The sequence below is a fragment of the Drosophila ficusphila genome, unplaced genomic scaffold, assembly GCF_018152265.1.
Source record: "Drosophila ficusphila isolate 14025-0441.05 unplaced genomic scaffold, ASM1815226v1 contig_657, whole genome shotgun sequence".
Classification (NCBI taxonomy): domain Eukaryota; kingdom Metazoa; phylum Arthropoda; class Insecta; order Diptera; family Drosophilidae; genus Drosophila; species Drosophila ficusphila.
Genome location: NW_025064589.1, coordinates 146824 through 169317, shown reverse-complemented (window position 1 = coordinate 169317; position 22494 = coordinate 146824). Strand labels below are relative to the sequence as shown.

The 22494-nt window shown below is 39.2% G+C and overlaps 2 non-coding genes and 1 pseudogene across 2 annotated transcripts; all 3 read right to left on the bottom strand.

The window, feature by feature from the left end:
• Positions 1-8618: 8618 nt before the first annotated feature.
• On the bottom strand, positions 8619-17954 carry LOC122320626 (annotated as a pseudogene).
• A 438-nt stretch (positions 17955-18392) lies between these two features.
• Positions 18393-18571, bottom strand: LOC122320617. The gene has a single exon (XR_006245734.1). It is a non-coding gene; the product is annotated as a 5.8S ribosomal RNA (ribosomal RNA).
• A 598-nt stretch (positions 18572-19169) lies between these two features.
• Positions 19170-21164, bottom strand: LOC122320618. Its single transcript, XR_006245735.1, has one exon. It is a non-coding gene; the product is annotated as a small subunit ribosomal RNA (ribosomal RNA).
• Positions 21165-22494: the final 1330 nt, after the last annotated feature.

Here is a 22494-nt window from a genome sequence, read left to right as displayed (position 1 = left end):
TGGTTAATTTATTAATATTATTGACAAAATCATATGCATATCATATGTTTTGAACAATACTTGGGTCGGCAACCACTGCCTACCTATAATAGTTTTTGAACACCCTATCTAGATATCGGGTGTTTTCAGTACTAGATGAGCCCACACTGTGGCTTTCTCTCAATTTACTTAAGAGTTTATAGGTATATTTCATACTTTTTTATATACATATGTTATATTTCTTAATATAATTGATATTTATGCTGATTTTCATATGTATATGGTTAATTTATTAATATTATTGACAAAATCATATGCATATCATATGTTTTGAACAATACTTGGGTCGGCAACCACTGCCTACCTATAATAGTTTTTGAACACCCTATCTAGATATCGGGTGTTTTCAGTACTAGATGAGCCCACACTGTGGCTTTCTCTTAATTTACTTAAGAGTTTATAGGTATATTTCATACTTTTTTATATACATATGATATATTTCTTAATATAATTGATATTTATGCTGATTTTCATATGTATATGATTAATTTATTAATATTATTGACAAAATCATATGCATATCATATGTTTTAAACAATACTTGAGTCGGCAACCGCTTATAGGTAGGTTTATAGGTATATTTCATACTTTTTTATATACATATGATATATATTTCTTCATATAATTGATATTCATACTGATTTTCATATGTATATGGTAAATTTATTTATATTATTGATATCATATATATATATATATATATATATATATCGGATATCATGATCTTATATGCGTCACTAATAATATGACGGAACATTTGGCTACCGTAAAAGTGGATTCATAGTTAATCTCAAACATTACTTTGTTTCTTTTACTTTGACATGATCTTATATGCGTCACTAATAATATGACGGAACATTTGGCTACCGTAAAAGTGGATTCATAGTTAATCTCAAACATTACTTTGTTTCTTTTACTTTGACATGATCTTATATGCGTCACTAATAATATGACGGAACATTTGGCTACCGTAAAAGTGGATTCATAGTTAATCTCAAACATTACTTTGTTTCTTTTACTTTGACATGATCTTATATGCGTCACTAATATGACGGAACATTTGGCTACCGTAAAAAGTGGATTCATAGTTAATCTCAAACATTACTTTGTTTCTTTTACTTTGACATGATCTTATATGCGTCACTAATAATATGACGGAACATTTGGCTACCGTAAAAGTGGATTCATAGTTAATCTCAAACATTACTTTGTTTCTTTTACTTTGACATGATCTTATATGCGTCACTAATAATATGACGGAACATTTGGCTACCGTAAAAGTGGATTCATAGTTAATCTCAAACATTACTTTGTTTCTTTTACTTTGACATGATCTTATATGCGTCACTAATAATATGACGGGACATTTGGCTACCGTAAAAGTGGATTCATAGTTAATCTCAAACATTACTTTGTTTCTTTTACTTTGACATGATCTTATATGCGTCACTAATAATATGACGGAACATTTGGCTACCGTAAAAGTGGATTCATAGTTAATCTCAAACATTACTTTGTTTCTTTTACTTTGACATGATCTTATATGCGTCACTAATAATATGACGGAACATTTGGCTACCGTAAAAGTGGATTCATAGTTAATCTCAAACATTACTTTGTTTCTTTTACTTTGACATGATCTTATATGCGTCACTAATAATATGACGAGTACTTTTTTTTTGGCTACCTTTTTCTTTGGATTCCCCAAAAATCCAAAATTATAATTATCAAAATAAATTTAATAATTATAATATTCTTTCCATTTCGTTATTTTATTAAATATCGAATCATCAAGCAAAGGATAAGCTTCAGTGGATCGCAGTATGGCAGCTGCTCAACCACTTACAACACCTTGCCTGTTACAAAAGTCGTTTACAATTGATTCTAGGCTTTGTCATTGTATTAAATAATGTTTTTATATGTAACTAGCGCGGCATCAGGTGATCGAAGATCCTCCCAATTTACTATGTTACAAATTACATTGGCATCACATCCATTGTCGTTTATAAAATGAATTATAAACTTTAAATGGTTTAGAAGCCATACAATGCAAATTGCCCCTTATTTATCATTGCAGTCCAGCACGGATACGACCTTAGAGGCGTTCAGGCATAATCCAACGGACGTAGCGTCATACCACTGTTCGCTCGAACAAGTATTGTGCCATTGGTCCGTACCTGCGGTTCCTCTCGTACTACGCAGGAATGCTGTCGCAACAACGTTTTGTCATTAGTAGGGTAAAACTAACCTGTCTCACGACGGTCTAAACCCAGCTCACGTTCCCTTGCATGGGTGAACAATCCAACGCTTGGTGAATTTTGCTTCACAATGATAGGAAGAGCCGACATCAAAGGATCAAAAAGCGACGTCGCTATGAACGCTTGGCCGCCACAAGCCAGTTATCCCTATGGTAACTTTTCTGACACCTCTTGTTAAAAACTCTTTAAACCAAAAGGATCGATAGGCCGAGCTTTTGCTGTCCCTGTGTGTACTGAACACCGAGATCAAGTCAGCATTTGCCCTTTTGCTCTATGTGTGGTTTCTGTCCGCACTGAGCTGGCCTTGGGACACCTCCGTTATTATTTGAGAGATGTACCGCCCCAGTCAAACTCCCTACCTGGCAATGTCCTTGAATTGGATCATACCTGAGTAATTGGAGTTATACCAAATTTTCAAATCAAAAATACATAAATGCATCGTTTTATTAAAGAATTTGTTTGCGATTATATAACAAACTCGTGATACTTTGATCAAGAAGCTTGCATCAAAACCCAATACCATAAGATATAATAAATATATCCGTATAATGGCTAGGAAATGATACACGTTCCATTTAATCAAGTAAGTAAGGAAACAATAAGAGTAGTGGTATTTCATTGGCGATATCAAACCGAAGCCTAATATCTCCCACTTATTCTACACCTCTTATGTCTCCTTACACTGCCAGATTAGAGTCAAGCTCAAAAGGGTCTTCTTTCCCCGCTAATTATTCCAAGCCCGTTCCCTTGGCTGTGGTTTCGCTAGATAGTAGTATAGTTTTTGAACACCCTATCTAGATATCGGGTGTTTTCTGTACTAGATGAGCCCACACTGTGGCTTTCTCTTAATTTACTTAAGAGTTTATAGGTATATTTCATACTTTTTTATATACATATGATATATTTCTTAATATAATTGATATTTATGCTGATTTTCATATGTATATGGTAAATTTATTTATATTATTGACAAAATCATATGCATATCATATGTTTTGAACAATACTTGGGTCGGCAACCACTGCCTACCTATAATAGTTTTTGAACACCCTATCTAGATATCGGGTGTTTTCTGTACTAGATGAGCCCACACTGTGGCTTTTTCTCAATTTACTTAAGAGTTTATAGGTATATTTCATACTTTTTTATATACATATGTTATATTTCTTAATATAATTGATATTTATGCTGATTTTCATATGTATATGGTTAATTTATTAATATTATTGACAAAATCATATGCATATCATATGTTTTGAACAATACTTGGGTCGGCAACCACTGCCTACCTATAATAGTTTTTGAACACCCTATCTAGATATCGGGTGTTTTCAGTACTAGATGAGCCCACACTGTGGCTTTCTCTCAATTTACTTAAGAGTTTATAGGTATATTTCATACTTTTTTATATACATATGTTATATTTCTTAATATAATTGATATTTATGCTGATTTTCATATGTATATGGTTAATTTATTAATATTATTGACAAAATCATATGCATATCATATGTTTTGAACAATACTTGGGTCGGCAACCACTGCCTACCTATAATAGTTTTTGAACACCCTATCTAGATATCGGGTGTTTTCAGTACTAGATGAGCCCACACTGTGGCTTTCTCTTAATTTACTTAAGAGTTTATAGGTATATTTCATACTTTTTTATATACATATGATATATTTCTTAATATAATTGATATTTATGCTGATTTTCATATGTATATGATTAATTTATTAATATTATTGACAAAATCATATGCATATCATATGTTTTAAACAATACTTGAGTCGGCAACCGCTTATAGGTAGGTTTATAGGTATATTTCATACTTTTTTATATACATATGATATATATTTCTTCATATAATTGATATTCATACTGATTTTCATATGTATATGGTAAATTTATTTATATTATTGATATCATATATATATATATATATATATATATATCGGATATCATGATCTTATATGCGTCACTAATAATATGACGGAACATTTGGCTACCGTAAAAGTGGATTCATAGTTAATCTCAAACATTACTTTGTTTCTTTTACTTTGACATGATCTTATATGCGTCACTAATAATATGACGGAACATTTGGCTACCGTAAAAGTGGATTCATAGTTAATCTCAAACATTACTTTGTTTCTTTTACTTTGACATGATCTTATATGCGTCACTAATAATATGACGGAACATTTGGCTACCGTAAAAGTGGATTCATAGTTAATCTCAAACATTACTTTGTTTCTTTTACTTTGACATGATCTTATATGCGTCACTAATATGACGGAACATTTGGCTACCGTAAAAGTGGATTCATAGTTAATCTCAAACATTACTTTGTTTCTTTTACTTTGACATGATCTTATATGCGTCACTAATAATATGACGGAACATTTGGCTACCGTAAAAGTGGATTCATAGTTAATCTCAAACATTACTTTGTTTCTTTTACTTTGACATGATCTTATATGCGTCACTAATAATATGACGGAACATTTGGCTACCGTAAAAGTGGATTCATAGTTAATCTCAAACATTACTTTGTTTCTTTTACTTTGACATGATCTTATATGCGTCACTAATAATATGACGGGACATTTGGCTACCGTAAAAGTGGATTCATAGTTAATCTCAAACATTACTTTGTTTCTTTTACTTTGACATGATCTTATATGCGTCACTAATAATATGACGGAACATTTGGCTACCGTAAAAGTGGATTCATAGTTAATCTCAAACATTACTTTGTTTCTTTTACTTTGACATGATCTTATATGCGTCACTAATAATATGACGGAACATTTGGCTACCGTAAAAGTGGATTCATAGTTAATCTCAAACATTACTTTGTTTCTTTTACTTTGACATGATCTTATATGCGTCACTAATAATATGACGAGTACTTTTTTTGGCTACCTTTTTCTTTGGATTCCCCAAAAATCCAAAATTATAATTATCAAAATAAATTTAATAATTATAATATTCTTTCCATTTCGTTATTTTATTAAATATCGAATCATCAAGCAAAGGATAAGCTTCAGTGGATCGCAGTATGGCAGCTGCTCAACCACTTACAACACCTTGCCTGTTACAAAAGTCGTTTACAATTGATTCTAGGCTTTGTCATTGTATTAAATAATGTTTTTATATGTAACTAGCGCGGCATCAGGTGATCGAAGATCCTCCCAATTTACTATGTTACAAATTACATTGGCATCACATCCATTGTCGTTTATAAAATGAATTATAAACTTTAAATGGTTTAGAAGCCATACAATGCAAATTGCCCCTTATTTATCATTGCAGTCCAGCACGGATACGACCTTAGAGGCGTTCAGGCATAATCCAACGGACGTAGCGTCATACCACTGTTCGCTCGAACAAGTATTGTGCCATTGGTCCGTACCTGCGGTTCCTCTCGTACTACGCAGGAATGCTGTCGCAACAACGTTTTGTCATTAGTAGGGTAAAACTAACCTGTCTCACGACGGTCTAAACCCAGCTCACGTTCCCTTGCATGGGTGAACAATCCAACGCTTGGTGAATTTTGCTTCACAATGATAGGAAGAGCCGACATCAAAGGATCAAAAAGCGACGTCGCTATGAACGCTTGGCCGCCACAAGCCAGTTATCCCTATGGTAACTTTTCTGACACCTCTTGTTAAAAACTCTTTAAACCAAAAGGATCGATAGGCCGAGCTTTTTGCTGTCCCTGTGTGTACTGAACACCGAGATCAAGTCAGCATTTGCCCTTTTGCTCTATGTGTGGTTTCTGTCCGCACTGAGCTGGCCTTGGGACACCTCCGTTATTATTTGAGAGATGTACCGCCCCAGTCAAACTCCCTACCTGGCAATGTCCTTGAATTGGATCATACCTGAGTAATTGGAGTTATACCAAATTTTCAAATCAAAAATACATAAATGCATCGTTTTATTAAAGAATTTGTTTGCGATTATATAACAAACTCGTGATACTTTGATCAAGAAGCTTGCATCAAAACCCAATACCATAAGATATAATAAATATATCCGTATAATGGCTAGGAAATGATACACGTTCCATTTAATCAAGTAAGTAAGGAAACAATAAGAGTAGTGGTATTTCATTGGCGATATCAAACCGAAGCCTAATATCTCCCACTTATTCTACACCTCTTATGTCTCCTTACACTGCCAGATTAGAGTCAAGCTCAAAAGGGTCTTCTTTCCCCGCTAATTATTCCAAGCCCGTTCCCTTGGCTGTGGTTTCGCTAGATAGTAGTATAGTTTTTGAACACCCTATCTAGATATCGGGTGTTTTCTGTACTAGATGAGCCCACACTGTGGCTTTCTCTTAATTTACTTAAGAGTTTATAGGTATATTTCATACTTTTTTATATACATATGATATATTTCTTAATATAATTGATATTTATGCTGATTTTCATATGTATATGGTAAATTTATTTATATTATTGACAAAATCATATGCATATCATATGTTTTGAACAATACTTGGGTCGGCAACCACTGCCTACCTATAATAGTTTTTGAACACCCTATCTAGATATCGGGTGTTTTCTGTACTAGATGAGCCCACACTGTGGCTTTCTCTTAATTTACTTAAGAGTTTATAGGTATATTTCATACTTTTTTATATACATATGATATATTTCTTAATATAATTGATATTTATGCTGATTTTCATATGTATATGGTTAATTTATTAATATTATTGACAAAATCATATGCATATCATATGTTTTGAACAATACTTGGGTCGGCAACCACTGCCTACCTATAATAGTTTTTGAACACCCTATCTAGATATCGGGTGTTTTCAGTACTAGATGAGCCCACACTGTGGCTTTCTCTCAATTTACTTAAGAGTTTATAGGTATATTTCATACTTTTTTATATACATATGTTATATTTCTTAATATAATTGATATTTATGCTGATTTTCATATGTATATGGTTAATTTATTAATATTATTGACAAAATCATATGCATATCATATGTTTTGAACAATACTTGGGTCGGCAACCACTGCCTACCTATAATAGTTTTTGAACACCCTATCTAGATATCGGGTGTTTTCAGTACTAGATGAGCCCACACTGTGGCTTTCTCTTAATTTACTTAAGAGTTTATAGGTATATTTCATACTTTTTTATATACATATGATATATTTCTTAATATAATTGATATTTATGCTGATTTTCATATGTATATGATTAATTTATTAATATTATTGACAAAATCATATGCATATCATATGTTTTAAACAATACTTGAGTCGGCAACCGCTTATAGGTAGGTTTATAGGTATATTTCATACTTTTTTATATACATATGATATATATTTCTTCATATAATTGATATTCATACTGATTTTCATATGTATATGGTAAATTTATTTATATTATTGATATCATATATATATATATATATATATATATATCGGATATCATGATCTTATATGCGTCACTAATAATATGACGGAACATTTGGCTACCGTAAAAGTGGATTCATAGTTAATCTCAAACATTACTTTGTTTCTTTTACTTTGACATGATCTTATATGCGTCACTAATAATATGACGGAACATTTGGCTACCGTAAAAGTGGATTCATAGTTAATCTCAAACATTACTTTGTTTCTTTTACTTTGACATGATCTTATATGCGTCACTAATAATATGACGGAACATTTGGCTACCGTAAAAGTGGATTCATAGTTAATCTCAAACATTACTTTGTTTCTTTTACTTTGACATGATCTTATATGCGTCACTAATATGACGGAACATTTGGCTACCGTAAAAGTGGATTCATAGTTAATCTCAAACATTACTTTGTTTCTTTTACTTTGACATGATCTTATATGCGTCACTAATAATATGACGGAACATTTGGCTACCGTAAAAGTGGATTCATAGTTAATCTCAAACATTACTTTGTTTCTTTTACTTTGACATGATCTTATATGCGTCACTAATAATATGACGGAACATTTGGCTACCGTAAAAGTGGATTCATAGTTAATCTCAAACATTACTTTGTTTCTTTTACTTTGACATGATCTTATATGCGTCACTAATAATATGACGGAACATTTGGCTACCGTAAAAGTGGATTCATAGTTAATCTCAAACATTACTTTGTTTCTTTTACTTTGACATGATCTTATATGCGTCACTAATAATATGACGAGTACTTTTTTTGGCTACCTTTTTCTTTGGATTCCCCAAAAATCCAAAATTATAATTATCAAAATAAATTTAATAATTATAATATTCTTTCCATTTCGTTATTTTATTAAATATCGAATCATCAAGCAAAGGATAAGCTTCAGTGGATCGCAGTATGGCAGCTGCTCAACCACTTACAACACCTTGCCTGTTACAAAGTCGTTTACAATTGATTCTAGGCTTTGTCATTGTATTAAATAATGTTTTTATATGTAACTAGCGCGGCATCAGGTGATCGAAGATCCTCCCAATTTACTATGTTACAAATTACATTGGCATCACATCCATTGTCGTTTATAAAATGAATTATAAACTTTAAATGGTTTAGAAGCCATACAATGCAAATTGCCCCTTATTTATCATTGCAGTCCAGCACGGATACGACCTTAGAGGCGTTCAGGCATAATCCAACGGACGTAGCGTCATACCACTGTTCGCTCGAACAAGTATTGTGCCATTGGTCCGTACCTGCGGTTCCTCTCGTACTACGCAGGAATGCTGTCGCAACAACGTTTTGTCATTAGTAGGGTAAAACTAACCTGTCTCACGACGGTCTAAACCCAGCTCACGTTCCCTTGCATGGGTGAACAATCCAACGCTTGGTGAATTTTGCTTCACAATGATAGGAAGAGCCGACATCAAAGGATCAAAAAGCGACGTCGCTATGAACGCTTGGCCGCCACAAGCCAGTTATCCCTATGGTAACTTTTCTGACACCTCTTGTTAAAAACTCTTTAAACCAAAAGGATCGATAGGCCGAGCTTTTGCTGTCCCTGTGTGTACTGAACACCGAGATCAAGTCAGCATTTGCCCTTTTGCTCTATGTGTGGTTTCTGTCCGCACTGAGCTGGCCTTGGGACACCTCCGTTATTATTTGAGAGATGTACCGCCCCAGTCAAACTCCCTACCTGGCAATGTCCTTGAATTGGATCATACCTGAGTAATTGGAGTTATACCAAATTTTCAAATCAAAAATACATAAATGCATCGTTTTATTAAAGAATTTGTTTGCGATTATATAACAAACTCGTGATACTTTGATCAAGAAGCTTGCATCAAAACCCAATACCATAAGATATAATAAATATATCCGTATAATGGCTAGGAAATGATACACGTTCCATTTAATCAAGTAAGTAAGGAAACAATAAGAGTAGTGGTATTTCATTGGCGATATCAAACCGAAGCCTAATATCTCCCACTTATTCTACACCTCTTATGTCTCCTTACACTGCCAGATTAGAGTCAAGCTCAAAAGGGTCTTCTTTCCCCGCTAATTATTCCAAGCCCGTTCCCTTGGCTGTGGTTTCGCTAGATAGTAGATAGGGACAGGTGTGGATCGGATCCCTCCGAGTTTTATTTAACGTGGCGTGTTCCACATTGAAGGGAGTACAACCACGACACTCTTATATACCCATGTATATAGTGCATGTGTCTAGATTAAGCGCCAGACCAACGCCCCAAAATAGAAGCTACAGCTATGTACGTAGCAACTATCCCGGTAGCAATTCGAGTGTGTGCTTGTCGGGCAAACACTCCCCCTTGCTGAGGAGCGAGATCTATCTAAAATCTCTTCTGATCTTAGGGTCACAGCACCCGAGTCGTATATACGCAACTCTTCGTCGAACTTGAAAGTTCTACCCGCGATATAGGTATCAACCACAGCCACCACGATACTCCCACAAGGGGGCCGACCTCAATGAGCAGCCTTGGAAGGCACTGCTCAACCCGTGGTACCGAAATGCAGGGTTCGGTGGACCCTCCCTTTTGGCTCCGACAAGCCCGGATAGAGTGCCCAAGCCATATTAGTCGCCTTCTACGACAAGCAATGGTGGGCTGTGGCAGTATTCTTCTCCGCTCACCACACGGCGTAAACAAAAGGAACTAGGAGTTCCTCCCTCTCCTGGTGAAAACCTCCTCAGCAAACTCCTTCAGCCTTCGAGTCCTGTCCTCGTCCTCCAGAATCCTTCCAAACGTCCAGGTTTCGCCAACGCGCTGCACACCAAGTCCATTGAGGTCGCGCAAATCTGCATAAAGGGGGCAAGCACAAAGGATGTGCTCCCAATCCTCATTAGGATCGCCACATGAGCATGCGGCGGTATCGCTGAGAGCTCTGCTATGCAGAAATGCGTTCAACGACCCGTGCCCTGTAAGCAGGAATCCCATGCGCATCGAAAACCCAAAATTGAGATTTCCATGGACGAGGCCGACATTTGGGATGAAGTTGTGGGTCACCCGTCCTGGGGAGTCCACATCATCCCATCTGTCCTGCCAATCACGCAATAGACACTCGTCAATCCGCTCCATTCTCTGCTTCCAGCTTAGACCTGAAAGGTCTTCGCCGTAGAGCCAGTCGTATTCCTCCAACGGGTATCCACGCTTCAGCTTGAACTTAACGGCAATTTTCATTGCAGCCAAGTCAAGCGGGGGAGCTCCAGCAAGAACCTGCAGTGCCAGGGAAGACACTGTTCGGCATACCGGAAGGCTTCCAAGTAGGATCAGCCTTTGGCAGGCAATAAGTCGCCTCCTGGCCACTATTTGCCTCGTCGTACTGACATACCATACCGAGGCACCAAAGAGCACACAGGGTGCTAAGAGTCCGGCATATATGGTCCGCTTGGCTCGAGGACTGAGGCCCCAGTCGGCTCGAAGCACACGCGCCAATGCTCCAACAACTCCCGTGATCCGCATTCTGAGCGAGGTGATGTGCACCATGAAGCTCATGCGCTCACTGACTTTGATGCCAAGGTACCGGCAGCTGCGGACATACGGCAAGCTTGCTCCCGCAAATCTTACCAATGGCGTACGCGCCATGTTGCCCTTCAGCAGCATAACCACCGTCTTGCTGGTGGAAACGGTTACACCAATTTCTGCTCCCCACGTTTCAACAATGGACATTAGTTGCGCTCCTTTTAATTCAAGCGCGAGTCGGGAGTTTCCCTCGATGAGAAGAACCAGGTCATCCGCGTACGCGCTGAGTGCACAGTACGGCTCAAGGCGCTGTAGCAGTACATCCATCAGTAGATCCCAAATAAATGGGCCACTGATTGACCCCTGCGGGCAACCTCTAGTGACTGGTACGTCCACGGTACCAACACTGCTTCGGATCACTGCTCTTCGGCCGGAAAAGAAGCTTCGCCACAAGCTCATTTCCCGGCATCCCAACTCGGCCAATCGGCGCAGTGCAGCGCACCATTCGACGTTGTCAAAAGCTCCTTTGAAGTCCACGAAAAGTCCAAGCACGTATCGCGCCGTGCTGGCGGCGACACTGCTCTTTACGTGTCTCCAAGCTTCCTCCACACATCGTCCTCGGCGAAATCCAAACTGCCATCTGCAGCCTTCCGGAAGAACTTCTCTAACGCGATTCACCATGATTCCCTCAAGCACCTTGCCGAAAACGGGCAGCAAACAGATTCCCCTGTACGAGGATGGCTCGCACTTGTCCTTGTCGGGTCCCTTGAGTAGCGCCCACTACGCGTGGACACTTCCACTCGCTGGGAAAGTACCCCGACCGGATACACCGGGAAAATAGCCTCGTGAGGTATTGAGGTATGGCGCGCCAGACCGCCTTGCAGATCGTGCCGTTGATGCCGTCCATGCCAGGCGAGCGTCTGCTCTTCAACCTGGCGACACAAGCGTCAACCTCGAATTCATCGAGCGCCGGTGGGACTGTCTCCGCGTAGGCAATCGGTGCATCTGACTCCGCAACTGGGAAAAAGTTACGGAGGAGCACTCGCGCACAGTCACCCCAATCGGTGACCAGCTCGCCGTTTACGCGAAGACACCCAATCTCCGAGCGTTTGTTACGACCGCGGCAAATCTTGTAGACGCGCCCCCATGGATCGTCTGCGTTCTCTCCCACGAAGTTTCTCCAGCTGTCCTCCTTCGCCTTCAGAATGAGCTTTTTGTAGCCGGCTGAGGCGATCCTCAGTTCGACCACAAGCAGCTCAGTCCTTTCGACGTCGCCCCGTCGGCGGGCGTCCTGGAGCCTGCGCCGAAGTCTTCTGACTTCGCGGCGCGCAGAGCTGAGGTCGGCGGTCCACCAACGTGCTCTCCTCCTAGGCGATCTCGGCGTCTTCCTACCCAGCGCAAGGTCGCACGCCTCGTGCACCACTTGCCGCAGGGCAGAAACTTGCTGGTCCAACGGCGATTCAGAGAAGTCTTCCGAAAGTCCGGCTGCCCGGCTCACCAATTCCTCTTCGAACAATCGCCAGCGAGCAGTGGAGAAGTTCCAGGACGGCACAGGAGCTATGCTCTCAACTGCGCGCGTTGTAGTTGGTGTGGCAACAACAGTAATCCTGTTGTGATCACTTAACTCCCACTCGCCCACTCTCCACTCATATGTGGCCCACATAGATGCTGCTTCGTTGGCGATCGTCACGTCGATATCACTGCGGGCTCTGCCGCTATCGAACGTGAACACCTCACTGTGCTGGTTAAGAGCGACGACTCCTTTCTCCAGCATCCACTCAGACAGCAGTTCACCCCAGGTGCGGTTAGCTTGCCCCTCGGTCTGCCGAGAGAGTTTGCTAAACCACATGGGGGATACTGCATTCGCATCAAGTCCCATGATGCACGGCGTTCTGCTGGCCTGCAGCAGGACCGCATCCATGTATCTGAGATACGGGTCTAGGTCGGCGTCGAATTGGCAATATACGGAGCAAAGGAAGATTGAGCCAAAACTCCCTTTAACGCTCACGCATACGCCGTGGTCGGTGGTGAGGGGCTCCACTGGCATACAGATGACATCCTGGTGATCCACTAGGATGGCTGCCTTCCCTCGCCGATCGGCGAAGATCCTCATTCCTTCAGGCAGCACATCCATCCTCCCGACGTCTGGATATGGCTCCTGCAAAAGTGCGAACAGAAATCCTGATTCCCTCAATCGGACTCCGAGCTCGACCGTCGCAGCTCGGCCTCGGCCACAGTTTGCCTGGATGATGCTAAACATTAGTGTCTAGCATTCACCCTCGCCAGCACAGCCGCATACACTGGGCAGCTTGGGGACAACATATTGTGTCCCGAGGCATACCCCTTGAAGCGGCAGTTCCGGCAGTCCACCGGGTTCGTGCAACTCCGCGCACTGTGGCCGTTCTGTCCGCACTGGCGGCACACATTCTCCTTATATCGGCACTGGGCGACCTTGTGGTCGAATCCGACGCACCTGTGGCAGGCGTACGTGCGCACCAAGGCTCGGCAGTTGTAGGCGAACCAGCCGATGTACGCCTTTGCACCATCCAGCACCTCAAGGGCCACGGCGTTGACATCGAGCGTCACATTGACTGTGGCGCCGTCAGCCGCAGACCATGGCTTCTCGAGGTGTACCGCCTTTTCAAAGGAGGCCACATCCATCACATCCGCGAAGTTGTTCCTGTACAGGTCCTTCATAAAGTCGGCTGGCTTCGTCGCAGTGTCGACGTTGCTAACGACCACCTTGGGTCGCTGCACCGGGCTCTGCTTCACCTCCAGACCGACTTCTGCAAACCTCTTGTTTGCAACAACCTTCCGAATTTCGCCTGATGAGGGGGTGCGTATGATGGCACCGCCACGCGCAAGCCCTCTCACCTCATGCAGACGTACGCCAAGCGAAGGGGCGATCTCCCTGCGCACCTTTTCTGCAACCTCTTTTCCGCTCACTGTCGGGTCCTTGCTCACCACAACAGCGGACCACGTCTCGCGTGGCTTCCGCGGGGCAGGCACCGGAGCAGCTTGAGGCGCTGGCAGGCTGGGATATGCGGCTGCATACCCAGCAGGTGGCATGGGGACCACAGCCTGCGCCATGACGGACTTCGGGGGCGGCGGCGGCGGCATTCGCTGCTGGTCGCGGAGAGCCTCCAAGGCTGCATTCCGCGCCGAGAGCAAGCACCAGGCCCTCGTACCTATTTAGGCACCGCATCATGGCGCAGGCCTGCTTGGTCGATAAATTCGACGCAACAACCTCTTCCAAGAATCCGTCCTTGATCTTGGCCAGCTCGGCCACCGTACCATGGACGGACGCGACGACGGGAGGGGAGACGGGGACAGGGGGGCAGCTGCGGCTCCACCAGAATCCCTGGCGACAGCGGGGGCAGCAGCGGGGGCAGCGGCAGGGGCAGCAGCGGGGGCAGCAGCAAGGGAAGCAGCGGGAGCAGCAGCAGGGGAAGCAGCGGGAGCAGCAGCGGAGGCGGCAGCGGGGGAAGCAGCGGAAAGGGCAGCGACGCCAGCGGCAGCGGCAGAGGCTGAGGCCAACGCCACCTCGAGAGAGGAGAATGGGCTCTCCTCCAACACACCTACAGGCGCCGGCAGAGGCTCGTTGACGTCAAGCGCCAACAGCTTCGGCTGCGTCGGTTTCGGCACCGCGCTCGTCGTCGCCTTCCCTCTCTTTCCGCGCCGACGCCTCGCCGTACTCGCAGCACTACTGGGCCGACTGCTGGCCCGACTGCTCGCCGACAGCTCGCTCTCAGAGAGCGCGCCCTCCATTGGGAGTAGGGGAGAATAAGCTGTGCTCTACTCACCCACACACACAAGCTGCAGCGGAAAATTTCCAACACGTGCTGTTGTTTGCAAACTTTAACACGATGTTTTCGCGAGGAAAACCGCACTTTTCCGACCGGAAAATTACACGATTTTAATCGCTAGGCGAATCCGCGAATTTTAAGCTAAAAATTAGCAATTAATTCGCACGGAATCAAAAGTTATTCACAAATTAATGGAGCACGTCGAAAACACACGTCCGTCGTTAATCCATTCATGCGCGTCACTAATTAGATGACGAGGCATTTGGCTACCTTAAGAGAGTCATAGTTACTCCCGCCGTTGACCCGCGCTTACTTGAATTTCTTCACTTTGACATTCAGAGCACTGGGCAGAAATCACATTGTGTCAACACCCGCTAGGGCCATCACAATGCTTTGTTTTAATTAGACAGTCGGATTCCCCAAGTCCGTGCCAGTTCTGAATTGATTGTTAATTGATAATCGTTATAATTAATAAGAACTAATCGGTTTGAGCCAATTAGTATTCTTAAAAATTTTAGCAAGAAAGTTCCACAATTGGCTACGTAACTAAACTATCCGGGGAACAAGTAACCACCATAAATGATAGACACTCTATTTACCCAGAACGAGCACATAAACCATGTTATTGTTTCCCAATCAAGCCCGACTATCTCAATCTTCAGAGCCAATCCTTATCCCGAAGTTACGGATCTAATTTGCCGACTTCCCTTACCTACATTATTCTATCGACTAGAGACTCTTCACCTTGGAGACCAGCTGCGGATATTGGTACGGCCTGTTGAGAAGTTTGCGTGTCCCCACCATAAATTTTCAAGGTCCGAGGAGAAAATATCGACACAACAGTATATGTCATGCTCTTCTAGCCCATCTACCATATCTCTCTGCGAAAGACTTCCATGGTAGTACGGCTATAAAACAGAAAAGAAAACTCTTCCGATATCTCTCGACGGCTTCTTTATGGTCGTTCCTGTTGCCAGGATGAGCACGAGGCCCATATTTAATAACAAACGGATACTCAACAGGTTACGGAATTGGAACCGTATTCCCTTTCGTTCAAAATTATTCAAGTATATTATTTTTTGGCTTGTATATATATTTATTTAGTCATTAGTTTTTTACTTGAAAATTTTCGGCTTTCGCCTTGAACTTAGGACCGACTAACTCGTGATCAACCACTGTTCACACGAAACCCTTCTCCACTTCAGTCCTCCAAGGTCTCATTCGATTATTTGCTACTACCACCAAGATCTGTACCAATGGCAGCTCCATGCAGGCTTACGCCAAACACTTCTACGCATACCATTGTACCTTCCTACTCACTAAAGTTTCAAAATTTATATTACAAGTAATATAAATCATCTACTTTAGCGGTAATGTATAGGTATACAACTTAAGCGCCATCCATTTTAAGGGCTAGTTGCTTCGGCAGGTGAGTTGTTACACACTCCTTAGCGGATTTCGACTTCCATGATCACCGTCCTGCTGTTTTAAGCAACCAACGCCTTTCATGGTATCTGCATGAGTTGTTAATTTGGGCACCGTAACATTACGTTTGGTTCATCCCACAGCGCCAGTTCTGCTTACCAAAAGTGGCCCACTGGGCACATTATATCATAACCTTAAACTTCATATCAAGAAAGTTAAGGTTCTTACCCATTTAAAGTTTGAGAATAGGTTAAGATCGTTTCGACCCTAAGGCCTCTAATCATTCGCTTTACCAGATAAGATTATTTTATATAATATTAAAATGCACCAGCTATCCTGAGGGAAACTTCGGAAGGAACCAGCTACTAGATGGTTCGATTGGTCTTTCGCCCCTATACTCAATTCTGACAATCGATTTGCACGTCAGAACTGTTTCGGTCTTCCATCAGGGTTTCCCCTGACTTCAACCTGATCAAGTATAGTTCACCATCTTTCGGGTCACAGCATATATGCTCAAGGTACGTTCCAGTTAGAGGCATAAATAATATAAATATCATTATACATAACTATATAGAACGCCCCGGGATTGTGTTAATTAACTATAAATAGTTAAAAAACTAATCCCATTATTAGTCAAGTTAATTACGCTATTAGGTTTATATCCCAATAACTTGCACATATGTTAGACTCCTTGGTCCGTGTTTCAAGACGGGTCCCGAAGGTATCCTGAATCTTTCGCATTGTTAATCATACAAGTGCATATAATAAACACAAAAATCATTGATAATTATGCCATTATATAATTCCGAAAAATTAACGCACTGTAATCATATAAATCTATCAGCACTTTATCAAATTAATGACATTTATTTTGTGTTAAAACGCAAGCATTTTAATTTAAATAAACTATAAGCCATATTTTATGATAAATTTTGTATGCTAATAGATTACAATGTCCTTATATGGAAAAAATGCACACTATTATCATAATATTGTTTAAATATTACAATTTTAATGATGAATTTTCCATAATGGATATTCAGGTTCATCGGGCTTAACCTCTAAGCAGTTTCACGTACTATTTAACTCTCTATTCAGAGTTCTTTTCAACTTTCCTCACGGTACTTGTTTACTATCGGTCTCATGGTTATATTTAGTTTTAGATGGAGTTTACCACCCACTTAGTGCTGCACTATCAAGCAACACGACTCTTTGGAAACATCATCTAGTAATCATTAACGTTATACGGGCCTGGCACCCTCTATGGGTAAATGGCCTCATTTAAGAAGGACTTAAATCGTTAATTTCTCATACTAGAATATTGACGCTCCATACACTGCATCTCACATTTGCCATATAGACAAAGTGACTTAGTGCTGAACTGATTTCTTTTCGCTCGCCGCTACTAAGAAAATCCTAGTTAGTTTCTTTTCCTCCCCTAATTAATATGCTTAAATTCAGGGGGTAGTCCCATATGAGTTGAGGTTGTAGTATAACATTTTTTTTTCAATATATTCTTTACATTTATATAATGGAGAAACATTTAATGAATTCGTATAAAAATTTTTTTCGTTAATTAGTTTTAATTTAGTTATGAGTTTTAAACGAATTTAACGAAGAACAATAACATTTACAAAAGATTTCAATTTTACTAAATCATTAATAAGAGACAATTCTAGATGAAAAATATTTCAAACATTTTTTATGCTAGACATTCCTCAGTATTATATGATTGAAAATGAAAATATTTTTCTTCGTTTTTCACAATCAAATTATTTATAATGTGAGATAATGTTTTCCATAGATATTTTAATATTATGAATAAAAATAATAATTATATTTAATTAAAATTTTTATCCAATAATATACCATATGCTTAGAAATTTGATTACCAAATTTCTAAACAACTTAATTAGCATAGTCTTACAACCCTCAACCATATGTAGTCCAAGCAGCACTAAAAATTAATTAAAGTACCATAACAGCATGGACTGCGATATGCGTTCAAAATGTCGATGTTCATGTGTCCTGCAGTTCACACGATGACGCACAGTTTGCTGCGTTCTTCATCGACCCATGAGCCGAGTGATCCACCGCTTAGAGTTTTTATATTTATTATTTCAATTTGTCAAATATGAATTTATTGAAAGAAATTAAAAATACACCATTTTACTGGCATATATCAATTCCTTCAATAAATCTTTTTTTTATACCTAAAACGAAATGCTGCGAAATGTCTTAGTTTTATATAAACAATATTATACCATTTATTACTTGGATAATTTACAATTTCATATAATTTTAATGTGATATAATATTGCGTTTTTTATATAAAACATTAACCTGAAGTAAACCAGGTACAACATTCAACATTTTAGGTTGTTGCATTAGCCAATGTATGCCCATAACTATGATGAACAATACATATTCGCAACGCGTGTATATTATGGTCCATATACACGCAAGTTTCATATTATAATATATAAACATAAATTTGTGAATATATTATAATACAATTTAATTTGCTTGATTATTATTCTTGTTTGCTTGATTTTATTTATAAAAAAATTTAATCCAAATTTTCATTGAACTTCTTTTTTATAAATATATAATTGTTTGGCAATTTTATCTTGTTATATTATAAAAATATATTTTATAATTAAAACAAGTTATTGTTGTTTACGGTAAAGATATTATATACAATAATGATCCTTCCGCAGGTTCACCTACGGAAACCTTGTTACGACTTTTACTTCCTCTAAATAATCAAGTTCGGTCAACTTTTGCGAAACAACCGTAACACGCAAGGCGTCACAGTGATCACGTCCGGAGACCTCACTAAATAATTCAATCGGTAGTAGCGACGGGCGGTGTGTACAAAGGGCAGGGACGTAATCAATGCGAGTTAATGACTCACACTTACTGGGAATTCCAAGTTCATGTGAACAGTTTCAGTTCACAATCCCAAGCATGAAAGTGGTTCAGCGGTTTACCCGGACCTCTCGGTCTAGGAAATACACGTTGATACTTTCATTGTAGCGCGTGCAGCCCAGGACATCTAAGGGCATCACAGACCTGTTATTGCTCAATCTCATTATTGCTAGACGCAATTTGTCCATTTAAGAAGCTAGTGTCCTTATAATGGGACAAACCAACAGGTACGGCTCCACTTACATAAACACATTCAAACACAATAAACATTTTACTGCCCACCATGAATGAAGGCTATATAAGCTTCAACACCATAATCCTGAAGATATCTATTTAATATATTTGAGTCTCGTTCGTTATCGGAATTAACCAGACAAATCACTCCACGAACTAAGAACGGCCATGCACCACCACCCATAGATTCGAGAAAGAGCTATCAATCTGTCTTACACACTTATGTTCGGACCTGGTAAGTTTTCCCGTGTTGAGTCAAATTAAGCCGCAGGCTCCACTCCTGGTGGTGCCCTTCCGTCAATTCCTTTAAGTTTCAGCTTTGCAACCATACTTCCCCCGGAGCCCAAAAGCTTTGGTTTCCCGGGAAGCGACTGAGAGAGCCATAAAAGTAGCTACACCCAATTGCTAGCTGGCATCGTTTATGGTTAGAACTAGGGCGGTATCTGATCGCCTTCGAACCTCTAACTTTCGTTCTTGATTAATGAAAACATCTTTGGCAAATGCTTTCGCTTAAGTTAGTCTTACGACGGTCCAAGAATTTCACCTCTCGCGTCGTAATACTAATGCCCCCAAACTGCTTCTATTAATCATTACCTCTTGATCTGAAAACCAATGAAAGCAGAACAGAGGTCTTATTTCATTATCCCATGCACAGAATATTCAGGCATTTGAAGCCTGCTTTAAGCACTCTAATTTGTTCAAAGTAATTGTACCGGCCCACAATAACACTCGTTTAAGAGCACTAATGCAGGTTTTTAAATAGGAGGAACATATGAAAAAATACAAGTACTTAATCACATATAAGAACTCCACCGGTAATACGCTTACATACATAAAGGTATAGTACTAACCACAAATGTAAGTTGTACTACCCGTATGAAGCACAAGTTCAACTACGAACGTTTTAACCGCAACAACTTTAATATACGCTATTGGAGCTGGAATTACCGCGGCTGCTGGCACCAGACTTGCCCTCCAATTGGTCCTTGTTAAAGGATTTAAAGTGTACTCATTCCAATTACAGGGCCTCGGATATGAGTCCTGTATTGTTATTTTTCGTCACTACCTCCCCGAGCTGGGAGTGGGTAATTTACGCGCCTGCTGCCTTCCTTAGATGTGGTAGCCGTTTCTCAGGCTCCCTCTCCGGAATCGAACCCTGATTCCCCGTTACCCGTTGCAACCATGGTAGTCCTAGATACTACCATCAAAAGTTGATAGGGCAGACATTTGAAAGATCTGTCGTCGGTACATGACCATACGATCTGCATGTTATCTAGAGTTCAACCAATATAACGATCTTGCGATCGCTTGGTTTTAGCCTAATAAAAGCACATGTCCCATAAAGGTTCATGTTTTAATTGCATGTATTAGCTCTAGAATTACCACAGTTATCCAAGTAACTGTTAACGATCTAAGGAACCATAACTGATATAATGAGCCTTTTGCGGTTTCACTTTTAATTCGTGTGTACTTAGACATGCATGGCTTAATCTTTGAGACAAGCATATAACTACTGGCAGGATCAACCAGAATAATGTTTTTCTTTACATATTTCATTCATATTTTCGAATAGAAATAATGCAATATAAATATTATAGATCTATTATTTTAATATTCTATTTTTTGAATTTGATTACGGCCAAAACTTGTATAGCATTCGTAATCCTTCTTTTATGTTTTGTTTTATACTTGTTTCGCCACTAATATAACAAGTTTTAGATGTTATAAGAATTATTCATTACATCATATATATAAATATACGTATGTATGTATAATTTTATAACATAATTTTTATTTAATATATATTTGCTACTATAATTTTATTATATGTACAATATTTTATTCTAAAATATCATTTTATTTCAACATACATAATTATTTATGTATCCACACATTTGCAATTTTTGTTTAATCAATATAAATATTGAATTAAATCATTTGTATTTTGATGTTAAATTTAAAATTTAACATTTTTCCATATAACTCTCGAATGATATATAATATAAAACCGAGCGCATATGAAAAATAAGTATTTATTTAATAATAATATTATTAAAAAATATTATTATTTTATTTGAACTCACTATACCGGCAAACGATATAGTGCGTCCGATTTTAAGGCAGGTACTAATTTAATATACATTATATTAGCCTGCCACCAAAAATTAACGATAATAATTGGAAACCAATTGTTATTATATATATACATATATAACCTTGGCGCACGTTTCAACGTTATTATCTTGAGTTTTAATAATATTAGTCCGCTCAGCCAAGTCTCGTATTCAAAAAGAATAAAGAAACAAATTTATACGGATAATATTATAATATATATTGTCAACATTGACTAAATCATATTATATACATAGATTTATATCAATTCTAGATGGACATCCACTGACCATCCTATAGTAGTTTTTTGCATCGATGTCTTGAAATCGGGCATTTTCAATTGGGCTTGCCACCCACCCTACAGTTATTCTCCTATAATAACTTAAGAGAATATTGAATTCAGTACTTTTTATATACATATGAATTACTTCTTCATATAATTTATATTTATGCTGATTTTCATATGTATATGGTAAATTTATTTATATTATTGACAAAATCATATGCATATCATATGTTTTGAACAATACTTGGGTCGGCAACCACTGCCTACCTATAATAGTTTTTGAACACCCTATCTAGATATCGGGTGTTTTCTGTACTAGATGAGCCCACACTGTGGCTTTCTCTTAATTTACTTAAGAGTTTATAGGTATATTTCATACTTTTTTATATACATATGATATATTTCTTAATATAATTGATATTTATGCTGATTTTCATATGTATATGGTAAATTTATTTATATTAT